Here is a 21,515-nt window from a genome sequence, read left to right as displayed (position 1 = left end):
GGCAAGTCGGAGGTGGAATGGCAAATACTCTGAACCACTCAAAGCACTGTGGCCTTTTTTAAAGTGGGATGCAGATACAAAAACAGAGACTATCCTTACCAACAATCCTTCTTGAGTATCAGAGTCCAACATACAGAGTGCAGCGGAAGACGTTAAATGTGCTTCATTCCGTGAGAACGCAACTCTATAGTTCTACAGTGAGATAGTGCATTTCAGCCTCAAAGGAAGCAATGTCCTCAAACGGAACATTGGTGGCACCAGGATCTAAAGCAGGCTTAAGAAGCCTTGGATGCAGTCAGTCTTTTATTAACTATCATGACCGACACAATGTGATCCATAATACTTCCATTTTGGCAGAAATTACATTCAAGCACAGGCCCCCACTAGAAGGTAGTGATGACATTCAGGTGCTGAAAACGTCTTTTTAATGCCTAAAGGAAAATTGTGAGCTTTACTTACCATATATATTGGTCAAATGATGCCCTATGCCGGAAGACTGTCTTTTTTTTTTTCTTCAGTATCGGCAATGCAGAGACAATTTGTTGCGAAACACTGCCACTGCTGGTCATTCAGTATAATCTGCAGATGGAAAAGTCCACTGTTAGCACATTTACTACAAGCAATACAAAAAAATCATGATTTTTATAAAGGGTAAACAGATCAATACTATGGAGTTTGTATTATTGTGAAAATCAGCATCTCATTAGAAAATCAAATCTCGATTTGTGTTTTTAACCTACCATACTACTCTGAATCTCATGCCTCTTTTGCCAACACGCTCTAAACAACTGTAGAAGGTACATTAGGACATAGATAGAGATCTTTTTGCCAGCCAAGTGGCAGCGTACCCCTCTCACTTTATTTGATTTAGGATATGGTACACCAGTAGCAATTAAGCCAGCTGATAAGTTGAGAGGTAGGGTTATGCTACAGTTAATGGGAATGATAAAAGCTATGAATAGCATGTTCATAATCATCATTTGAGCCAATTCCTAGCAGTTCAGCAATAGTGAAGTTGACTAATGCTCAAACTCCCGTTCGTTCAAATTTAGAGGTCTAAAAAGTGCCCTAATTTCGTACATTTTACCATCATAGCTGTCACTTGGGCGTCCGGTCTACCCTGCTACTCATTTCATTAGCAAGATAAATGTATCTTACTGCTTGCTAGGCAACAGCAGAGTGGCCCTCACGTCAGACAACATCTTGCATTTAGCTTTATGATGTCAGCTTGCTAGGCAACAGATTGGCCCTCATGTCAGACAACATCTTGCTTTCGCTTTATGATGTCAGATCATCACTGGTCCAATTGTCCTTGTGGAAGCGGACCACACAGGAGGATGAGATATCAGAAGTTATGCAGTAGGTTGCTATCTCTATTCATGACCGCAAGGCAAGTCGGAGGTGGAATGGCAAATACTCTGAACCACTCAAAGCACTGTGGCCTTTTTTAAAGTGGGATGCAGATACAAAAACAGAGACTATCCTTACCAACAATCCTTCTTGAGTATCAGAGTCCAACATACAGAGTGCAGCGGAAGACGTTAAATGTGCTTCATTCCGTGAGAACGCAACTCTATAGTTCTACAGTGAGATAGTGCATTTCAGCCTCAAAGGAAGCAATGTCCTCAAACGGAACATTGGTGGCACCAGGATCTAAAGCAGGCTTAAGAAGCCTTGGATGCAGTCAGTCTTTTATTAACTATCATGACCGACACAATGTGATCCATAATACTTCCATTTTGGCAGAAATTACATTCAAGCACAGGCCCCCACTAGAAGGTAGTGATGACATTCAGGTGCTGAAAACGTCTTTTTAATGCCTAAAGGAAAATTGTGAGCTTTACTTACCATATATATTGGTCAAATGATGCCCTATGCCGGAAGACTGTCTTTTTTTTTTTCTTCAGTATCGGCAATGCAGAGACAATTTGTTGCGAAACACTGCCACTGCTGGTCATTCAGTATAATCTGCAGATGGAAAAGTCCACTGTTAGCACATTTACTACAAGCAATACAAAAAAATCATGATTTTTATAAAGGGTAAACAGATCAATACTATGGAGTTTGTATTATTGTGAAAATCAGCATCTCATTAGAAAATCAAATCTCGATTTGTGTTTTTAACCTACCATACTACTCTGAATCTCATGCCTCTTTTGCCAACACGCTCTAAACAACTGTAGAAGGTACATTAGGACATAGATAGAGATCTTTTTGCCAGCCAAGTGGCAGCGTACCCCTCTCACTTTATTTGATTTAGGATATGGTACACCAGTAGCAATTAAGCCAGCTGATAAGTTGAGAGGTAGGGTTATGCTACAGTTAATGGGAATGATAAAAGCTATGAATAGCATGTTCATAATCATCATTTGAGCCAATTCCTAGCAGTTCAGCAATAGTGAAGTTGACTAATGCTCAAACTCCCGTTCGTTCAAATTTAGAGGTCTAAAAAGTGCCCTAATTTCGTACATTTTACCATCATAGCTGTCACTTGGGCGTCCGGTCTACCCTGCTACTCATTTCATTAGCAAGATAAATGTATCTTACTGCTTGCTAGGCAACAGCAGAGTGGCCCTCACGTCAGACAACATCTTGCATTTAGCTTTATGATGTCAGCTTGCTAGGCAACAGATTGGCCCTCATGTCAGACAACATCTTGCTTTCGCTTTATGATGTCAGATCATCACTGGTCCAATTGTCCTTGTGGAAGCGGACCACACAGGAGGATGAGATATCAGAAGTTATGCAGTAGGTTGCTATCTCTATTCATGACCGCAAGGCAAGTCGGAGGTGGAATGGCAAATACTCTGAACCACTCAAAGCACTGTGGCCTTTTTTAAAGTGGGATGCAGATACAAAAACAGAGACTATCCTTACCAACAATCCTTCTTGAGTATCAGAGTCCAACATACAGAGTGCAGCGGAAGACGTTAAATGTGCTTCATTCCGTGAGAACGCAACTCTATAGTTCTACAGTGAGATAGTGCATTTCAGCCTCAAAGGAAGCAATGTCCTCAAACGGAACATTGGTGGCACCAGGATCTAAAGCAGGCTTAAGAAGCCTTGGATGCAGTCAGTCTTTTATTAACTATCATGACCGACACAATGTGATCCATAATACTTCCATTTTGGCAGAAATTACATTCAAGCACAGGCCCCCACTAGAAGGTAGTGATGACATTCAGGTGCTGAAAACGTCTTTTTAATGCCTAAAGGAAAATTGTGAGCTTTACTTACCATATATATTGGTCAAATGATGCCCTATGCCGGAAGACTGTCTTTTTTTTTTTCTTCAGTATCGGTAATGCAGAGACAATTTGTTGCGAAACACTGCCACTGCTGGTCATTCAGTATAATCTGCAGATGGAAAAGTCCACTGTTAGCACATTTACTACAAGCAATACAAAAAAATCATGATTTTTATAAAGGGTAAACAGATCAATACTATGGAGTTTGTATTATTGTGAAAATCAGCATCTCATTAGAAAATCAAATCTCGATTTGTGTTTTTAACCTACCATACTACTCTGAATCTCATGCCTCTTTTGCCAACACGCTCTAAACAACTGTAGAAGGTACATTAGGACATAGATAGAGATCTTTTTGCCAGCCAAGTGGCAGGGTACCCCTCTCACTTTATTTGATTTAGGATATGGTACACCAGTAGCAATTAAGCCAGCTGATAAGTTGAGAGGTAGGGTTATGCTACAGTTAATGGGAATGATAAAAGCTATGAATAGCATGTTCATAATCATCATTTGAGCCAATTCCTAGCAGTTCAGCAATAGTGAAGTTGACTAATGCTCAAACTCCCGTTCGTTCAAATTTAGAGGTCTTAAAAAGTGCCCTAATTTCGTACATTTTACCATCATAGCTGTCACTTGGGCATCCGGTCTACCCTGCTACTCATTTCATTAGCAAGATAAATGTATCTTACTGCTTGCTAGGCAACAGCAGAGTGGCCCTCACGTCAGACAACACCTTGCATTTAGCTTTATGATGTCAGCTTGCTAGGCAACAGATTGGCCCTCATGTCAGACAACATCTTGCTTTCGCTTTATGATGTCAGATCATCACTGGTCCAATTGTCCTTGTGGAAGCGGACCACACAGGAGGATGAGATATCAGAAGTTATGCAGTAGGTTGCTATCTCTATTCATGACCGCAAGGCAAGTCGGAGGTGGAATGGCAAATACTCTGAACCACTCAAAGCACTGTGGCCTTTTTTAAAGTGGGATGCAGATACAAAAACAGAGACTATCCTTACCAACAATCCTTCTTGAGTATCAAAGTCCAACATACAGAGTGCAGCGGAAGACGTTAAATGTGCTTCATTCCGTGAGAACGCAACTCTATAGTTCTACAGTGAGATAGTGCATTTCAGCCTCAAAGGAAGCAATGTCCTCAAACGGAACATTGGTGGCACCAGGATCTAAAGCAGGCTTAAGAAGCCTTGGATGCAGTCAGTCTTTTATTAACTATCATGACCGACACAATGTGATCCATAATACTTCCATTTTGGCAGAAATTACATTCAAGCACAGGCCCCCACTAGAAGGTAGTGATGACATTCAGGTGCTGAAAACGTCTTTTTAACACCTTGGCTGCTAAGGGTTTTCCCGCTGGGCGCTGATTACTCTTATTTCCCATTGTTCATGACAAGGTCAGCTCGTCATAAGCGCAGGGCAGGTAACACCCATGACGAGCTGGCCTTGTCATCAGCGCCGAAGGGGTTAATGCCTAAAGGAAAATTGTGAGCTTTACTTACCATATATATTGGTCAAATGATGCCCTATGCCGGAAGACTGTCTTTTTTTTTTTCTTCAGTATCGGCAATGCAGAGACAATTTGTTGCGAAACACTGCCACTGCTGGTCATTCAGTATAATCTGCAGATGGAAAAGTCCACTGTTAGCACATTTACTACAAGCAATACAAAAAAATCATGATTTTTATAAAGGGTAAACAGATCAATACTATGGAGTTTGTATTATTGTGAAAATCAGCATCTCATTAGAAAATCAAATCTCGATTTGTGTTTTTAACCTACCATACTACTCTGAATCTCATGCCTCTTTTGCCAACACGCTCTAAACAACTGTAGAAGGTACATTAGGACATAGATAGAGATCTTTTTGCCAGCCAAGTGGCAGGGTACCCCTCTCACTTTATTTGATTTAGGATATGGTACACCAGTAGCAATTAAGCCAGCTGATAAGTTGAGAGGTAGGGTTATGCTACAGTTAATGGGAATGATAAAAGCTATGAATAGCATGTTCATAATCATCATTTGAGCCAATTCCTAGCAGTTCAGCAATAGTGAAGTTGACTAATGCTCAAACTCCCGTTCGTTCAAATTTAGAGGTCTAAAAAGTGCCCTAATTTCGTACATTTTACCATCATAGCTGTCACTTGGGCGTCCGGTCTACCCTGCTACTCATTTCATTAGCAAGATAAATGTATCTTACTGCTTGCTAGGCAACAGCAGAGTGGCCCTCACGTCAGACAACATCTTGCATTTAGCTTTATGATGTCAGCTTGCTAGGCAACAGATTGGCCCTCATGTCAGACAACATCTTGCTTTCGCTTTATGATGTCAGATCATCACTGGTCCAATTGTCCTTGTGGAAGCGGACCACACAGGAGGATGAGATATCAGAAGTTATGCAGTAGGTTGCTATCTCTATTCATGACCGCAAGGCAAGTCGGAGGTGGAATGGCAAATACTCTGAACCACTCAAAGCACTGTGGCCTTTTTTAAAGTGGGATGCAGATACAAAAACAGAGACTATCCTTACCAACAATCCTTCTTGAGTATCAGAGTCCAACATACAGAGTGCAGCGGAAGACGTTAAATGTGCTTCATTCCGTGAGAACGCAACTCTATAGTTCTACAGTGAGATAGTGCATTTCAGCCTCAAAGGAAGCAATGTCCTCAAATGGAACATTGGTGGCACCAGGATCTAAAGCAGGCTTAAGAAGCCTTGGATGCAGTCAGTCTTTTATTAACTATCATGACCGACACAATGTGATCCATAATACTTCCATTTTGGCAGAAATTACATTCAAGCACAGGCCCCCACTAGAAGGTAGTGATGACATTCAGGTGCTGAAAACGTCTTTTTAATGCCTAAAGGAAAATTGTGAGCTTTACTTACCATATATATTGGTCAAATGATGCCCTATGCCGGAAGACTGTCTTTTTTTTTTCTTCAGTATCGGCAATGCAGAGACAATTTGTTGCGAAACACTGCCACTGCTGGTCATTCAGTATAATCTGCAGATGGAAAAGTCCACTGTTAGCACATTTACTACAAGCAATACAAAAAAATCATGATTTTTATAAAGGGTAAACAGATCAATACTATGGAGTTTGTATTATTGTGAAAATCAGCATCTCATTAGAAAATCAAATCTCGATTTGTGTTTTTAACCTACCATACTACTCTGAATCTCATGCCTCTTTTGCCAACACGCTCTAAACAACTGTAGAAGGTACATTAGGACATAGATGGAGATCTTTTTGCCAGCCAAGTGGCAGGGTACCCCTCTCACTTTATTTGATTTAGGATATGGTACACCAGTAGCAATTAAGCCAGCTGATAAGTTGAGAGGTAGGGTTATGCTACAGTTAATGGGAATGATAAAAGCTATGAATAGCATGTTCATAATCATCATTTGAGCCAATTCCTAGCAGTTCAGCAATAGTGAAGTTGACTAATGCTCAAACTCCCGTTCGTTCAAATTTAGAGGTCTAAAAAGTGCCCTAATTTCGTACATTTTACCATCATAGCTGTCACTTGGGCGTCCGGTCTACCCTGCTACTCATTTCATTAGCAAGATAAATGTATCTTACTGCTTGCTAGGCAACAGCAGAGTGGCCCTCACGTCAGACAACATCTTGCATTTAGCTTTATGATGTCAGCTTGCTAGGCAACAGATTGGCCCTCATGTCAGACAACATCTTGCTTTCGCTTTATGATGTCAGATCATCACTGGTCCAATTGTCCTTGTGGAAGCGGACCACACAGGAGGATGAGATATCAGAAGTTATGCAGTAGGTTGCTATCTCTATTCATGACCGCAAGGCAAGTCGGAGGTGGAATGGCAAATACTCTGAACCACTCAAAGCACTGTGGCCTTTTTTAAAGTGGGATGCAGATACAAAAACAGAGACTATCCTTACCAACAATCCTTCTTGAGTATCAGAGTCCAACATACAGAGTGCAGCGGAAGACGTTAAATGTGCTTCATTCCGTGAGAACGCAACTCTATAGTTCTACAGTGAGATAGTGCATTTCAGCCTCAAAGGAAGCAATGTCCTCAAACGGAACATTGGTGGCACCAGGATCTAAAGCAGGCTTAAGAAGCCTTGGATGCAGTCAGTCTTTTATTAACTATCATGACCGACACAATGTGATCCATAATACTTCCATTTTGGCAGAAATTACATTCAAGCACAGGCCCCCACTAGAAGGTAGTGATGACATTCAGGTGCTGAAAACGTCTTTTTAATGCCTAAAGGAAAATTGTGAGCTTTACTTACCATATATATTGGTCAAATGATGCCCTATGCCGGAAGACTGTCTTTTTTTTTTCTTCAGTATCGGCAATGCAGAGACAATTTGTTGCGAAACACTGCCACTGCTGGTCATTCAGTATAATCTGCAGATGGAAAAGTCCACTGTTAGCACATTTACTACAAGCAATACAAAAAAATCATGATTTTTATAAAGGGTAAACAGATCAATACTATGGAGTTTGTATTATTGTGAAAATCAGCATCTCATTAGAAAATCAAATCTCGATTTGTGTTTTTAACCTACCATACTACTCTGAATCTCATGCCTCTTTTGCCAACACGCTCTAAACAACTGTAGAAGGTACATTAGGACATAGATAGAGATCTTTTTGCCAGCCAAGTGGCAGGGTACCCCTCTCACTTTATTTGATTTAGGATATGGTACACCAGTAGCAATTAAGCCAGCTGATAAGTTGAGAGGTAGGGTTATGCTACAGTTAATGGGAATGATAAAAGCTATGAATAGCATGTTCATAATCATCATTTGAGCCAATTCCTAGCAGTTCAGCAATAGTGAAGTTGACTAATGCTCAAACTCCCGTTCGTTCAAATTTAGAGGTCTAAAAAGTGCCCTAATTTCGTACATTTTACCATCATAGCTGTCACTTGGGCGTCCGGTCTACCCTGCTACTCATTTCATTAGCAAGATAAATGTATCTTACTGCTTGCTAGGCAACAGCAGAGTGGCCCTCACGTCAGACAACATCTTGCATTTAGCTTTATGATGTCAGCTTGCTAGGCAACAGATTGGCCCTCATGTCAGACAACATCTTGCTTTCGCTTTATGATGTCAGATCATCACTGGTCCAATTGTCCTTGTGGAAGCGGACCACACAGGAGGATGAGATATCAGAAGTTATGCAGTAGGTTGCTATCTCTATTCATGACCGCAAGGCAAGTCGGAGGTGGAATGGCAAATACTCTGAACCACTCAAAGCACTGTGGCCTTTTTTAAAGTGGGATGCAGATACAAAAACAGAGACTATCCTTACCAACAATCCTTCTTGAGTATCAGAGTCCAACATACAGAGTGCAGCGGAAGACGTTAAATGTGCTTCATTCCGTGAGAACGCAACTCTATAGTTCTACAGTGAGATAGTGCATTTCAGCCTCAAAGGAAGCAATGTCCTCAAACGGAACATTGGTGGCACCAGGATCTAAAGCAGGCTTAAGAAGCCTTGGATGCAGTCAGTCTTTTATTAACTATCATGACCGACACAATGTGATCCATAATACTTCCATTTTGGCAGAAATTACATTCAAGCACAGGCCCCCACTAGAAGGTAGTGATGACATTCAGGTGCTGAAAACGTCTTTTTAATGCCTAAAGGAAAATTGTGAGCTTTACTTACCATATATATTGGTCAAATGATGCCCTATGCCGGAAGACTGTCTTTTTTTTTTTTCTTCAGTATCGGCAAAGCAGACAATTTGTTGCGAAACACTGCCACTGCTGGTCATTCAGTATAATCTGCAGATGGAAAAGTCCACTGTTAGCACATTTACTACAAGCAATACAAAAAAATCATGATTTTTATAAAGGGTAAACAGATCAATACTATGGAGTTTGTATTATTGTGAAAATCAGCATCTCATTAGAAAATCAAATCTCGATTTGTGTTTTTAACCTACCATACTACTCTGAATCTCATGCCTCTTTTGCCAACACGCTCTAAACAACTGTAGAAGGTACATTAGGACATAGATAGAGATCTTTTTGCCAGCCAAGTGGCAGCGTACCCCTCTCACTTTATTTGATTTAGGATATGGTACACCAGTAGCAATTAAGCCAGCTGATAAGTTGAGAGGTAGGGTTATGCTACAGTTAATGGGAATGATAAAAGCTATGAATAGCATGTTCATAATCATCATTTGAGCCAATTCCTAGCAGTTCAGCAATAGTGAAGTTGACTAATGCTCAAACTCCCGTTCGTTGAAATTTAGAGGTCTAAAAAGTGCCCTAATTTCGTACATTTTACCATCATAGCTGTCACTTGGGCGTCCGGTCTACCCTGCTACTCATTTCATTAGCAAGATAAATGTATCTTACTGCTTGCTAGGCAACAGCAGAGTGGCCCTCACGTCAGACAACATCTTGCATTTAGCTTTATGATGTCAGCTTGCTAGGCAACAGATTGGCCCTCATGTCAGACAACATCTTGCTTTCGCTTTATGATGTCAGATCATCACTGGTCCAATTGTCCTTGTGGAAGCGGACCACACAGGAGGATGAGATATCAGAAGTTATGCAGTAGGTTGCTATCTCTATTCATGACCGCAAGGCAAGTCGGAGGTGGAATGGCAAATACTCTGAACCACTCAAAGCACTGTGGCCTTTTTTAAAGTGGGATGCAGATACAAAAACAGAGACTATCCTTACCAACAATCCTTCTTGAGTATCAGAGTCCAACATACAGAGTGCAGCGGAAGACGTTAAATGTGCTTCATTCCGTGAGAACGCAACTCTATAGTTCTACAGTGAGATAGTGCATTTCAGCCTCAAAGGAAGCAATGTCCTCAAACGGAACATTGGTGGCACCAGGATCTAAAGCAGGCTTAAGAAGCCTTGGATGCAGTCAGTCTTTTATTAACTATCATGACCGACACAATGTGATCCATAATACTTCCATTTTGGCAGAAATTACATTCAAGCACAGGCCCCCACTAGAAGGTAGTGATGACATTCAGGTGCTGAAAACGTCTTTTTAATGCCTAAAGGAAAATTGTGAGCTTTACTTACCATATATATTGGTCAAATGATGCCCTATGCCGGAAGACTGTCTTTTTTTTTTTCTTCAGTATCGGCAATGCAGAGACAATTTGTTGCGAAACACTGCCACTGCTGGTCATTCAGTATAATCTGCAGATGGAAAAGTCCACTGTTAGCACATTTACTACAAGCAATACAAAAAAATCATGATTTTTATAAAGGGTAAACAGATCAATACTATGGAGTTTGTATTATTGTGAAAATCAGCATCTCATTAGAAAATCAAATCTCGATTTGTGTTTTTAACCTACCATACTACTCTGAATCTCATGCCTCTTTTGCCAACACGCTCTAAACAACTGTAGAAGGTACATTAGGACATAGATAGAGATCTTTTTGCCAGCCAAGTGGCAGCGTACCCCTCTCACTTTATTTGATTTAGGATATGGTACACCAGTAGCAATTAAGCCAGCTGATAAGTTGAGAGGTAGGGTTATGCTACACTTAATGGGAATGATAAAAGCTATGAATAGCATGTTCATAATCATCATTTGAGCCAATTCCTAGCAGTTCAGCAATAGTGAAGTTGACTAATGCTCAAACTCCCGTTCGTTCAAATTTAGAGGTCTAAAAAGTGCCCTAATTTCGTACATTTTACCATCATAGCTGTCACTTGGGCGTCCGGTCTACCCTGCTACTCATTTCATTAGCAAGATAAATGTATCTTACTGCTTGCTAGGCAACAGCAGAGTGGCCCTCACGTCAGACAACATCTTGCATTTAGCTTTATGATGTCAGCTTGCTAGGCAACAGATTGGCCCTCATGTCAGACAACATCTTGCTTTCGCTTTATGATGTCAGATCATCACTGGTCCAATTGTCCTTGTGGAAGCGGACCACACAGGAGGATGAGATATCAGAAGTTATGCAGTAGGTTGCTATCTCTATTCATGACCGCAAGGCAAGTCGGAGGTGGAATGGCAAATACTCTGAACCACTCAAAGCACTGTGGCCTTTTTTAAAGTGGGATGCAGATACAAAAACAGAGACTATCCTTACCAACAATCCTTCTTGAGTATCAGAGTCCAACATACAGAGTGCAGCGGAAGACGTTAAATGTGCTTCATTCCGTGAGAACGCAACTCTATAGTTCTACAGTGAGATAGTGCATTTCAGCCTCAAAGGAAGCAATGTCCTCAAACGGAACATTGGTGGCACCAGGATCTAAAGCAGGCTTAAGAAGCCTTGGATGCAGTCAGTCTTTTATTAACTATCATGACCGACACAATGTGATCCATAATACTTCCATTTTGGCAGAAATTACATTCAAGCACAGGCCCCCACTAGAAGGTAGTGATGACATTCAGGTGCTGAAAACGTCTTTTTAATGCCTAAAGGAAAATTGTGAGCTTTACTTACCATATATATTGGTCAAATGATGCCCTATGCCGGAAGACTGTCTTTTTTTTTTTCTTCAGTATCGGTAATGCAGAGACAATTTGTTGCGAAACACTGCCACTGCTGGTCATTCAGTATAATCTGCAGATGGAAAAGTCCACTGTTAGCACATTTACTACAAGCAATACAAAAAAATCATGATTTTTATAAAGGGTAAACAGATCAATACTATGGAGTTTGTATTATTGTGAAAATCAGCATCTCATTAGAAAATCAAATCTCGATTTGTGTTTTTAACCTACCATACTACTCTGAATCTCATGCCTCTTTTGCCAACACGCTCTAAACAACTGTAGAAGGTACATTAGGACATAGATAGAGATCTTTTTGCCAGCCAAGTGGCAGGGTACCCCTCTCACTTTATTTGATTTAGGATATGGTACACCAGTAGCAATTAAGCCAGCTGATAAGTTGAGAGGTAGGGTTATGCTACAGTTAATGGGAATGATAAAAGCTATGAATAGCATGTTCATAATCATCATTTGAGCCAATTCCTAGCAGTTCAGCAATAGTGAAGTTGACTAATGCTCAAACTCCCGTTCGTTCAAATTTAGAGGTCTTAAAAAGTGCCCTAATTTCGTACATTTTACCATCATAGCTGTCACTTGGGCATCCGGTCTACCCTGCTACTCATTTCATTAGCAAGATAAATGTATCTTACTGCTTGCTAGGCAACAGCAGAGTGGCCCTCACGTCAGACAACACCTTGCATTTAGCTTTATGATGTCAGCTTGCTAGGCAACAGATTGGCCCTCATGTCAGACAACATCTTGCTTTCGCTTTATGATGTCAGATCATCACTGGTCCAATTGTCCTTGTGGAAGCGGACCACACAGGAGGATGAGATATCAGAAGTTATGCAGTAGGTTGCTATCTCTATTCATGACCGCAAGGCAAGTCGGAGGTGGAATGGCAAATACTCTGAACCACTCAAAGCACTGTGGCCTTTTTTAAAGTGGGATGCAGATACAAAAACAGAGACTATCCTTACCAACAATCCTTCTTGAGTATCAAAGTCCAACATACAGAGTGCAGCGGAAGACGTTAAATGTGCTTCATTCCGTGAGAACGCAACTCTATAGTTCTACAGTGAGATAGTGCATTTCAGCCTCAAAGGAAGCAATGTCCTCAAACGGAACATTGGTGGCACCAGGATCTAAAGCAGGCTTAAGAAGCCTTGGATGCAGTCAGTCTTTTATTAACTATCATGACCGACACAATGTGATCCATAATACTTCCATTTTGGCAGAAATTACATTCAAGCACAGGCCCCCACTAGAAGGTAGTGATGACATTCAGGTGCTGAAAACGTCTTTTTAACACCTTGGCTGCTAAGGGTTTTCCCGCTGGGCGCTGATTACTCTTATTTCCCATTGTTCATGACAAGGTCAGCTCGTCATAAGCGCAGGGCAGGTAACACCCATGACGAGCTGGCCTTGTCATCAGCGCCGAAGGGGTTAATGCCTAAAGGAAAATTGTGAGCTTTACTTACCATATATATTGGTCAAATGATGCCCTATGCCGGAAGACTGTCTTTTTTTTTTTCTTCAGTATCGGCAATGCAGAGACAATTTGTTGCGAAACACTGCCACTGCTGGTCATTCAGTATAATCTGCAGATGGAAAAGTCCACTGTTAGCACATTTACTACAAGCAATACAAAAAAATCATGATTTTTATAAAGGGTAAACAGATCAATACTATGGAGTTTGTATTATTGTGAAAATCAGCATCTCATTAGAAAATCAAATCTCGATTTGTGTTTTTAACCTACCATACTACTCTGAATCTCATGCCTCTTTTGCCAACACGCTCTAAACAACTGTAGAAGGTACATTAGGACATAGATAGAGATCTTTTTGCCAGCCAAGTGGCAGGGTACCCCTCTCACTTTATTTGATTTAGGATATGGTACACCAGTAGCAATTAAGCCAGCTGATAAGTTGAGAGGTAGGGTTATGCTACAGTTAATGGGAATGATAAAAGCTATGAATAGCATGTTCATAATCATCATTTGAGCCAATTCCTAGCAGTTCAGCAATAGTGAAGTTGACTAATGCTCAAACTCCCGTTCGTTCAAATTTAGAGGTCTAAAAAGTGCCCTAATTTCGTACATTTTACCATCATAGCTGTCACTTGGGCGTCCGGTCTACCCTGCTACTCATTTCATTAGCAAGATAAATGTATCTTACTGCTTGCTAGGCAACAGCAGAGTGGCCCTCACGTCAGACAACATCTTGCATTTAGCTTTATGATGTCAGCTTGCTAGGCAACAGATTGGCCCTCATGTCAGACAACATCTTGCTTTCGCTTTATGATGTCAGATCATCACTGGTCCAATTGTCCTTGTGGAAGCGGACCACACAGGAGGATGAGATATCAGAAGTTATGCAGTAGGTTGCTATCTCTATTCATGACCGCAAGGCAAGTCGGAGGTGGAATGGCAAATACTCTGAACCACTCAAAGCACTGTGGCCTTTTTTAAAGTGGGATGCAGATACAAAAACAGAGACTATCCTTACCAACAATCCTTCTTGAGTATCAGAGTCCAACATACAGAGTGCAGCGGAAGACGTTAAATGTGCTTCATTCCGTGAGAACGCAACTCTATAGTTCTACAGTGAGATAGTGCATTTCAGCCTCAAAGGAAGCAATGTCCTCAAACGGAACATTGGTGGCACCAGGATCTAAAGCAGGCTTAAGAAGCCTTGGATGCAGTCAGTCTTTTATTAACTATCATGACCGACACAATGTGATCCATAATACTTCCATTTTGGCAGAAATTACATTCAAGCACAGGCCCCCACTAGAAGGTAGTGATGACATTCAGGTGCTGAAAACGTCTTTTTAATGCCTAAAGGAAAATTGTGAGCTTTACTTACCATATATATTGGTCAAATGATGCCCTATGCCGGAAGACTGTCTTTTTTTTTTCTTCAGTATCGGCAATGCAGAGACAATTTGTTGCGAAACACTGCCACTGCTGGTCATTCAGTATAATCTGCAGATGGAAAAGTCCACTGTTAGCACATTTACTACAAGCAATACAAAAAAATCATGATTTTTATAAAGGGTAAACAGATCAATACTATGGAGTTTGTATTATTGTGAAAATCAGCATCTCATTAGAAAATCAAATCTCGATTTGTGTTTTTAACCTACCATACTACTCTGAATCTCATGCCTCTTTTGCCAACACGCTCTAAACAACTGTAGAAGGTACATTAGGACATAGATAGAGATCTTTTTGCCAGCCAAGTGGCAGGGTACCCCTCTCACTTTATTTGATTTAGGATATGGTACACCAGTAGCAATTAAGCCAGCTGATAAGTTGAGAGGTAGGGTTATGCTACAGTTAATGGGAATGATAAAAGCTATGAATAGCATGTTCATAATCATCATTTGAGCCAATTCCTAGCAGTTCAGCAATAGTGAAGTTGACTAATGCTCAAACTCCCGTTCGTTCAAATTTAGAGGTCTAAAAAGTGCCCTAATTTCGTACATTTTACCATCATAGCTGTCACTTGGGCGTCCGGTCTACCCTGCTACTCATTTCATTAGCAAGATAAATGTATCTTACTGCTTGCTAGGCAACAGCAGAGTGGCCCTCACGTCAGACAACATCTTGCATTTAGCTTTATGATGTCAGCTTGCTAGGCAACAGATTGGCCCTCATGTCAGACAACATCTTGCTTTCGCTTTATGATGTCAGATCATCACTGGTCCAATTGTCCTTGTGGAAGCGGACCACACAGGAGGATGAGATATCAGAAGTTATGCAGTAGGTTGCTATCTCTATTCATGACCGCAAGGCAAGTCGGAGGTGGAATGGCAAATACTCTGAACCACTCAAAGCACTGTGGCCTTTTTTAAAGTGGGATGCAGATACAAAAACAGAGACTATCCTTACCAACAATCCTTCTTGAGTATCAGAGTCCAACATACAGAGTGCAGCGGAAGACGTTAAATGTGCTTCATTCCGTGAGAACGCAACTCTATAGTTCTACAGTGAGATAGTGCATTTCAGCCTCAAAGGAAGCAATGTCCTCAAACGGAACATTGGTGGCACCAGGATCTAAAGCAGGCTTAAGAAGCCTTGGATGCAGTCAGTCTTTTATTAACTATCATGACCGACACAATGTGATCCATAATACTTCCATTTTGGCAGAAATTACATTCAAGCACAGGCCCCCACTAGAAGGTAGTGATGACATTCAGGTGCTGAAAACGTCTTTTTAATGCCTAAAGGAAAATTGTGAGCTTTACTTACCATATATATTGGTCAAATGATGCCCTATGCCGGAAGACTGTCTTTTTTTTTTCTTCAGTATCGGCAATGCAGAGACAATTTGTTGCGAAACACTGCCACTGCTGGTCATTCAGTATAATCTGCAGATGGAAAAGTCCACTGTTAGCACATTTACTACAAGCAATACAAAAAAATCATGATTTTTATAAAGGGTAAACAGATCAATACTATGGAGTTTGTATTATTGTGAAAATCAGCATCTCATTAGAAAATCAAATCTCGATTTGTGTTTTTAACCTACCATACTACTCTGAATCTCATGCCTCTTTTGCCAACACGCTCTAAACAACTGTAGAAGGTACATTAGGACATAGATAGAGATCTTTTTGCCAGCCAAGTGGCAGGGTACCCCTCTCACTTTATTTGATTTAGGATATGGTACACCAGTAGCAATTAAGCCAGCTGATAAGTTGAGAGGTAGGGTTATGCTACAGTTAATGGGAATGATAAAAGCTATGAATAGCATGTTCATAATCATCATTTGAGCCAATTCCTAGCAGTTCAGCAATAGTGAAGTTGACTAATGCTCAAACTCCCGTTCGTTCAAATTTAGAGGTCTAAAAAGTGCCCTAATTTCGTACATTTTACCATCATAGCTGTCACTTGGGCGTCCGGTCTACCCTGCTACTCATTTCATTAGCAAGATAAATGTATCTTACTGCTTGCTAGGCAACAGCAGAGTGGCCCTCACGTCAGACAACATCTTGCATTTAGCTTTATGATGTCAGCTTGCTAGGCAACAGATTGGCCCTCATGTCAGACAACATCTTGCTTTCGCTTTATGATGTCAGATCATCACTGGTCCAATTGTCCTTGTGGAAGCGGACCACACAGGAGGATGAGATATCAGAAGTTATGCAGTAGGTTGCTATCTCTATTCATGACCGCAAGGCAAGTCGGAGGTGGAATGGCAAATACTCTGAACCACTCAAAGCACTGTGGCCTTTTTTAAAGTGGGATGCAGATACAAAAACAGAGACTATCCTTACCAACAATCCTTCTTGAGTATCAGAGTCCAACATACAGAGTGCAGCGGAAGACGTTAAATGTGCTTCATTCCGTGAGAACGCAACTCTATAGTTCTACAGTGAGATAGTGCATTTCAGCCTCAAAGGAAGCAATGTCCTCAAACGGAACATTGGTGGCACCAGGATCTAAAGCAGGCTTAAGAAGCCTTGGATGCAGTCAGTCTTTTATTAACTATCATGACCGACACAATGTGATCCATAATACTTCCATTTTGGCAGAAATTACATTCAAGCACAGGCCCCCACTAGAAGGTAGTGATGACATTCAGGTGCTGAAAACGTCTTTTTAATGCCTAAAGGAAAATTGTGAGCTTTACTTACCATATATATTGGTCAAATGATGCCCTATGCCGGAAGACTGTCTTTTTTTTTTTTCTTCAGTATCGGCAAAGCAGACAATTTGTTGCGAAACACTGCCACTGCTGGTCATTCAGTATAATCTGCAGATGGAAAAGTCCACTGTTAGCACATTTACTACAAGCAATACAAAAAAATCATGATTTTTATAAAGGGTAAACAGATCAATACTATGGAGTTTGTATTATTGTGAAAATCAGCATCTCATTAGAAAATCAAATCTCGATTTGTGTTTTTAACCTACCATACTACTCTGAATCTCATGCCTCTTTTGCCAACACGCTCTAAACAACTGTAGAAGGTACATTAGGACATAGATAGAGATCTTTTTGCCAGCCAAGTGGCAGCGTACCCCTCTCACTTTATTTGATTTAGGATATGGTACACCAGTAGCAATTAAGCCAGCTGATAAGTTGAGAGGTAGGGTTATGCTACAGTTAATGGGAATGATAAAAGCTATGAATAGCATGTTCATAATCATCATTTGAGCCAATTCCTAGCAGTTCAGCAATAGTGAAGTTGACTAATGCTCAAAATCCCGTTCGTTCAAATTTAGAGGTCTTAAAAAGTGCCCTAATTTCGTACATTTTACCATCATAGCTGTCACTTGGGCATCCGGTCTACCCTGCTACTCATTTCATTAGCAAGATAAATGTATCTTACTGCTTGCTAGGCAACAGCAGAGTGGCCCTCACGTCAGACAACATCTTGCATTTAGCTTTATGATGTCAGCTTTCTAGGCAACAGATTGGCCCTCATGTCAGACAACATCTTGCTTTCGCTTTATGATGTCAGATCATCACTGGTCCAATTGTCCTTGTGGAAGCGGACCACACAGGAGGATGAGATATCAGAAGTTATGCAGTAGGTTGCTATCTCTATTCATGACCGCAAGGCAAGTCGGAGGTGGAATGGCAAATACTCTGAACCACTCAAAGCACTGTGGCCTTTTTTAAAGTGGGATGCAGATACAAAAACAGAGACTATCCTTACCAACAATCCTTCTTGAGTATCAGAGTCCAACATACAGAGTGCAGCGGAAGACGTTAAATGTGCTTCATTCCGTGAGAACGCAACTCTATAGTTCTACAGTGAGATAGTGCATTTCAGCCTCAAAGGAAGCAATGTCCTCAAACGGAACATTGGTGGCACCAGGATCTAAAGCAGGCTTAAGAAGCCTTGGATGCAGTCAGTCTTTTATTAACTATCATGACCGACACAATGTGATCCATAATACTTCCATTTTGGCAGAAATTACATTCAAGCACAGGCCCCCACTAGAAGGTAGTGATGACATTCAGGTGCTGAAAACGTCTTTTTAATGCCTAAAGGAAAATTGTGAGCTTTACTTACCATATATATTGGTCAAATGATGCCCTATGCCGGAAGACTGTCTTTTTTTTTTTCTTCAGTATCGGCAATGCAGAGACAATTTGTTGCGAAACACTGCCACTGCTGGTCATTCAGTATAATCTGCAGATGGAAAAGTCCACTGTTAGCACATTTACTACAAGCAATACAAAAAAATCATGATTTTTATAAAGGGTAAACAGATCAATACTATGGAGTTTGTATTATTGTGAAAATCAGCATCTCATTAGAAAATCAAATCTCGATTTGTGTTTTTAACCTACCATACTACTCTGAATCTCATGCCTCTTTTGCCAACACGCTCTAAACAACTGTAGAAGGTACATTAGGACATAGATAGAGATCTTTTTGCCAGCCAAGTGGCAGCGTACCCCTCTCACTTTATTTGATTTAGGATATGGTACACCAGTAGCAATTAAGCCAGCTGATAAGTTGAGAGGTAGGGTTATGCTACAGTTAATGGGAATGATAAAAGCTATGAATAGCATGTTCATAATCATCATTTGAGCCAATTCCTAGCAGTTCAGCAATAGTGAAGTTGACTAATGCTCAAACTCCCGTTCGTTCAAATTTAGAGGTCTAAAAAGTGCCCTAATTTCGTACATTTTACCATCATAGCTGTCACTTGGGCGTCCGGTCTACCCTGCTACTCATTTCATTAGCAAGATAAATGTATCTTACTGCTTGCTAGGCAACAGCAGAGTGGCCCTCACGTCAGACAACATCTTGCATTTAGCTTTATGATGTCAGCTTGCTAGGCAACAGATTGGCCCTCATGTCAGACAACATCTTGCTTTCGCTTTATGATGTCAGATCATCACTGGTCCAATTGTCCTTGTGGAAGCGGACCACACAGGAGGATGAGATATCAGAAGTTATGCAGTAGGTTGCTATCTCTATTCATGACCGCAAGGCAAGTCGGAGGTGGAATGGCAAATACTCTGAACCACTCAAAGCACTGTGGCCTTTTTTAAAGTGGGATGCAGATACAAAAACAGAGACTATCCTTACCAACAATCCTTCTTGAGTATCAGAGTCCAACATACAGAGTGCAGCGGAAGACGTTAAATGTGCTTCATTCCGTGAGAACGCAACTCTATAGTTCTACAGTGAGATAGTGCATTTCAGCCTCAAAGGAAGCAATGTCCTCAAACGGAACATTGGTGGCACCAGGATCTAAAGCAGGCTTAAGAAGCCTTGGATGCAGTCAGTCTTTTATTAACTATCATGACCGACACAATGTGATCCATAATACTTCCATTTTGGCAGAAATTACATTCAAGCACAGGCCCCCACTAGAAGGTAGTGATGACATTCAGGTGCTGAAAACGTCTTTTTAATGCCTAAAGGAAAATTGTGAGCTTTACTTACCATATATATTGGTCAAATGATGCCCTATGCCGGAAGACTGTCTTTTTTTTTTTCTTCAGTATCGGCAATGCAGAGACAATTTGTTGCGAAACACTGCCACTGCTGGTCATTCAGTATAATCTGCAGATGGAAAAGTCCACTGTTAGCACATTTACTACAAGCAATACAAAAAAATCATGATTTTTATAAAGGGTAAACAGATCAATACTATGGAGTTTGTATTATTGTGAAAATCAGCATCTCATTAGAAAATCAAATCTCGATTTGTGTTTTTAACCTACCATACTACTCTGAATCTCATGCCTCTTTTGCCAACACGCTCTAAACAACTGTAGAAGGTACATTAGGACATAGATAGAGATCTTTTTGCCAGCCAAGTGGCAGCGTACCCCTCTCACTTTATTTGATTTAGGATATGGTACACCAGTAGCAATTAAGCCAGCTGATAAGTTGAGAGGTAGGGTTATGCTACAGTTAATGGGAATGATAAAAGCTATGAATAGCATGTTCATAATCATCATTTGAGCCAATTCCTAGCAGTTCAGCAATAGTGAAGTTGACTAATGCTCAAACTCCCGTTCGTTCAAATTTAGAGGTCTAAAAAGTGCCCTAATTTCGTACATTTTACCATCATAGCTGTCACTTGGGCGTCCGGTCTACCCTGCTACTCATTTCATTAGCAAGATAAATGTATCTTACTGCTTGCTAGGCAACAGCAGAGTGGCCCTCACGTCAGACAACATCTTGCATTTAGCTTTATGATGTCAGCTTGCTAGGCAACAGATTGGCCCTCATGTCAGACAACATCTTGCTTTCGCTTTATGATGTCAGATCATCACTGGTCCAATTGTCCTTGTGGAAGCGGACCACACAGGAGGATGAGATATCAGAAGTTATGCAGTAGGTTGCTATCTCTATTCATGACCGCAAGGCAAGTCGGAGGTGGAATGGCAAATACTCTGAACCACTCAAAGCACTGTGGCCTTTTTTAAAGTGGGATGCAGATACAAAAACAGAGACTATCCTTACCAACAATCCTTCTTGAGTATCAGAGTCCAACATACAGAGTGCAGCGGAAGACGTTAAATGTGCTTCATTCCGTGAGAACGCAACTCTATAGTTCTACAGTGAGATAGTGCATTTCAGCCTCAAAGGAAGCAATGTCCTCAAACGGAACATTGGTGGCACCAGGATCTAAAGCAGGCTTAAGAAGCCTTGGATGCAGTCAGTCTTTTATTAACTATCATGACCGACACAATGTGATCCATAATACTTCCATTTTGGCAGAAATTACATTCAAGCACAGGCCCCCACTAGAAGGTAGTGATGAC

Source organism: Lissotriton vulgaris, chromosome 12 (genome assembly GCF_964263255.1).
Source record: "Lissotriton vulgaris chromosome 12, aLisVul1.2, whole genome shotgun sequence".
Taxonomy (NCBI): domain Eukaryota; kingdom Metazoa; phylum Chordata; class Amphibia; order Caudata; family Salamandridae; genus Lissotriton; species Lissotriton vulgaris.
Note: the sequence above shows the minus strand (reverse complement) of the source record.